We start from the raw sequence: 4,835 nt of genomic DNA, 5'->3' as shown, positions 1-4,835 counted from the left end.
GGATCTGTCCTTTCTCCAGCCACCTCAGGCAGTGGAAGATGCTGTTAGATCCCCTTCAGCCTCCTCTCCTTCTGTCAGACCAGACCCAGCTCTTAGCTACCATCACATGTTCTGTGCTCCAGCTCCAACCATCTCAGTGACCCTCCTCTGGACCCATTATGGTTCATCAACATCTCTCCCACACCAAGGTGTCCCAAAAGTGGACATGGTACTCCACATGTGCCCTCATGAGTGTTGAGTAAATGGGAACAATTACTTCCTTTGACTTGCCAGCTATGCTTGTTTTAATACAGACCAGTATGAAGTTAGCCTTCAGTGACAGAAGGGCACATTCAAGGCAAGGACAGAAAAAGCTGGAAAGATCATGTACAGCTCTTTAGCACCATCCTCATGCAGTCAGGCAGTGATGGACAGGCAGCATGCATGACAGTGACTGAGATGCTTTGAGGGATCCTGAGGGGCTCTGGCCTCATCAGGCACTCAAACTGTTTTTCTGTCCCTAGTAAGTCCAAGCTGACAACTTCTCTCTCCACAAGACAGACACATAGACTGTCCTCCCCTACTGCAGGTAACCCTGGTGAAACTCTGCTAAACCCTGTCCCCATGCTCTCCATGCCACTGGCTCTCACAGATAAATTCCCTTCCCCTTTGATTTCTACCCATGCAGCAGCTCTGTCACCCCTGATATCGCCAGCAGGTCTTTTTAGCTTCCTTGGACATGATAAGACTGATCATGACAAGATGAATACCCTGACTGTCTCCAGACAGAATGAGTTAAAACTATCGGTGGTCCCAGATGTCCCTATGACAGGTAGTAGCCTCAGCCTGCACATGTCCAGGACCACCCCGTTACTCTCCTTCATGCCTCCCATGTGCCACCTTCCCCCACCCTGTCACCCATGGGGAGAGAAATCAGAATAGTTTGGAGCTATGGTGAGGGCTGGTAAAATTGGAATATCGGTTTGCTTGGGTGGAAAGAAAGGGTTTAGAGAGGCTACAGAGTGCAAGAGTGTTGTCAGCCTGAATTGAAGGGATGTGTGGATGAGCAGCAACCCTGGAGAGGGCTGATAGCAACCAGCAGAGAAGACAGTGGCTGGATGCAGTATCCAGCACGCACTCTTCAACAACCTTCTCTATCACCAGCAAAATCATGACACCCCGGGGTCATACCTTTCCCCAAGCACAAATCCACCCAGTGAAGGCACCGCCATCCTGTGGGCTGGGCCTGGCACGGGGGGGAACACGTGAGGGTTTCTGTGTCTGTGAATCCCTGTACAGGACTGGGTGCGTGTGGGGATGGGGGAGCAGCTGGCTGGGGGAGCAGCTTTGTGCAACACTTGTCCCGGGGTGCACCAGCCTGGCAGACAGGACAGGGTGCACAGCAACAGTGCTTGAGCCCTGTGGCCACCTGCACTCACCAAGACCGATGGCACTGCATGTCCTAAGAAAGATGCAGCTTGGAGGACAATAACTGGTTTAGAAATATGAAGTTTCTAAAAGTGTTTCTCTCTGCAGCTGGCTTTTGGAACTCTCAAAATTGCATCGTCTGCCTTTTTTCTGTGCCAACGGGGCTGCAAAATCCTCCCAAATTTTTTAACAAAAGCAGCATTTCTGCCACAGTCATCATGGGATTCCAAGAGCTGCGAAACACTGAATAGTATCAGAGTCATAATAACTTTTTATTATCATTGTATATGCTCTGTAGAGTGGACAGAAGGGTTGAGCTCTGTCTCCCCGAAGAGCCACCTTACCCAGCCAGGCAATTCCTGCTAGGTACCAGCGTGACCCCAGGGAGGGGTTTCACAGCAGCTGCGCACCCCTTCTCAACAGAGCGATATCCAGGATTCTGGAGCTGGTGTCTGAATGCCTCCAAGACTGACTTTCAAGTCGATTAGATACCAGCATGAAGCTAACCACCACAGAATATTTCCATGGTTGTGCAAACCAAGTCGCTGCAAGTAGGAAGAATTTATTAAAGTCTTAAAAGGACAGCTTGAAAAGCTGCAGATCCGGTGGCAGCTCGTGCAGGGAAGCTTCCTCTTCCCCAGCCCAGAGGAGCATGGGGGGATTTGGGCGGGTGCTGAGCAAGGATCCACAGGGCTCCCCAAAGCCTGGGTGCACCGGCTGGGCTCTCTGTGCCACGCATCGACCACCCCGAGCCTGGGTACAGCTGGTGGTGGCCGGACTCGTGCAGCCCTGTCACTCCCCAGGCCCCCCAGCCCCTGCCATGCAGCACACCCCCCGCACAGAGCCTGAGCAGGCGCAGGGGCAGAGCCATGCTGCCAACAGCACCAGCTTGCCTGCTCGCACAGATCAGGCTGCGGAGGAGGTGTGGGCACCCCGTTCCCCGAAGAGGTGGCACCGGGATGCCTCACCTGCAGCCTGACCCTGGCTGCTGCGGGCTGAAGCAGCAGCGACCTGCTCTGCCCTGCCTCCGGGTACTTTAAATAGGTCAGCAGCAGGTGACTGGATGAAATTACCCTTCATTTTATCATAAGGGAGCTGCAGACCAGGTCCTTCCCTGTGGCTAACAGCAGGGCTTTTCAGTGACAATGTAATGATTTTCATCCAGCAGTTTTTATTAACTCTTCACACACCGTGTGCCTGTGCCAGCCCAGCCTTGCCCTGAAGCATCACCAGCCAGGACAGAAGGATGTTGTCACTGCTCGTAAATGTGCACAGGGACACGTCCCAGACATCACTGTGGGACAGAGCGGTACAAAGCCATCACTGGGGAGCTGGTGAGAAGCCTTTCGCTGTGCTCCCCTAACTCACTGCAGAGACCAGCAGCCAGCGTGGAGGTCTGTAACAGTGAAGTGCCAGTTTAGCCTGGAGATCAAAACCTCTACATTTCTGGAGGTAAACAGAGAACAAGGCTGGTCTTCACATGTCACTGGGTGCCAGCAGACTATCATTGTGGCAGACAGCAAGTGGAGTCACAGCAAAGGGCATGACTTGAGCATCAGGGTATGGACACTGTGGGGGCAGCAGGACTTCAGAGGAGGCAGGGGTAGGGAATGATTGGTGGACAAAGCTAGGTCTGATGGTGGGTGAACATGAGAGCAGGGACACCTTGAAGGGGAAAAAGAGCAGGGTGAGGACTGAGAATGAGCCCAGAGTTGGAGCAGGTTTGTGGTGTCAGGTGCTTAGTGAGCTGCACTGGGCAGAAAGACAGTGAATCATGATTATGTGAATCGAAGAGGACTAACCTGTCTTTATCCCCTGTGTTCTGATGTTAAATCTACCTTCTTCTTTTCCCAGCCTCCAGCAGACCTCTAGGAAAAGCAGGGCTGACATCACACCTGAGATGAGATAGCCCTGAAAAGCACTGCTCTGAACCATCTCCATGTGACTGTGGTCTTGACTGTGGTCACTTCTGCTTCTACAGGAGCCAATACTCCAGTGGGAACCTCTTTCCTTTACTTTCCCAATAGACCAGGTGACAGTGATGGCAGAGAAGAATGAGGTCAACAGGGGTGTCTCCATGTAGTTTCTTGCAGGCGTCTACACTCAGTTGTTTCCACATCACCCAAAGCTCCTTTAGCAGTCAGCAGAGATCAAGTGAGCAAACCTAGGGGAGCCCAGGGCACCATGTCCATGTTTTAAGGTAGACATTTATAGCAGATGTCTGAGTGATACCTTATGACTGCTCGTAGTGCTTAATGGCATGGTCTCAAAAATCTGGCTCAGCTGGTTCCAAGAAGACAAAGAAGAGAGGTCTGTGGTTCTGCATGCCCCACTGCCTACCAGGACTGGTGGCAAGTACCCCTGAGGACAGCAGCAGCAATGTCTCAAACTGTCAAATCCATTTTTCACCTTTCACTTTCCAGCCTCTCATACTGCCCGCTATTGAGCACCACTGAGGTTGGGATTCATGCAACTCTCATGCATTTCTCCATTTTAAGATTAGACTGGCCTGCAAAAGTCTGAACATTGAATGCTTGGCTTCGGCAAGTGCAGTCAATAAATGCTGAAAAAGCGCTCTCTCTCTGCAGTGAACATGTAGGATTTCCAGCACAGACAGCAACACGAGGGAGCCTGGTTTAGTAGGCACGGCAAAGAGGCAGGAGACAGTCTCTGAGATGGGCAGACCTGGAGATGGGAGCTATGGCATCCAAAATCTGAGTTCACTGTGTCAGAAGCTGTCCCAGACGAGGTCCTTGGAGACCTGGTGCAGGTATCCTGGCACTCGCATGGGCACAGGAGGCTGAGCTGACTCAAAGGTGACCACATAATGCTATTGTTGGTAAAGGTAAAGGCATCCAGAAGTCACCCTGTGGGAGAAGGGCTCTGTTCTGGACAAGTCAGAATCAGCTGGTTTGTCCTGAAGATGCTGGGAATGACAATGTTTGGAGCAGCTACTAGCAATTAGAAGGGTTCACTGACATTATTATCACCCTCCAGCATGCAGTGCTCCTCTCATTGGATTGAGGACCCCCTTTACTTCTCCAGAGAAGTGTGGGAGCACCTTCAGACACGACAGTTTATTTGAGACTGGAAGATCTAAAAGTAGGGTTGCCAGGAGTACCTTGGTCTTTGAGTGTGCACAGAGGCATAACCTTGTGCCCAGGGGATTTGCTCTGGATCTCACCTTGTATGTTAGTTCCCTCAGTACCACCACAGCACGTTTTTGTCATAGGAGTTAGATTCTGGCTACTCTGAGACACAACCTGCCAGCCTTGCTCAATTTCCCTGGTCTCAGAAAAGGCATCTGCATTTTAATCTTCATGGCTGAGAACAAATAAGGTCCATAGCGAATGTGCAGGGCTAGTGTAGGGCAGCCCACCTTGGACTGGAAAGAGGAGCAGGCTGCCCAGGGGCAGAGGAGTGACAGT

The sequence above is a fragment of the Opisthocomus hoazin genome, chromosome 16 (genome assembly GCF_030867145.1).
Source record: "Opisthocomus hoazin isolate bOpiHoa1 chromosome 16, bOpiHoa1.hap1, whole genome shotgun sequence".
Lineage (NCBI taxonomy): Eukaryota > Metazoa > Chordata > Aves > Opisthocomiformes > Opisthocomidae > Opisthocomus > Opisthocomus hoazin.
The sequence above is the reverse complement of the archived record's forward strand: the minus strand, read 5'-3'. Positions refer to the sequence as shown.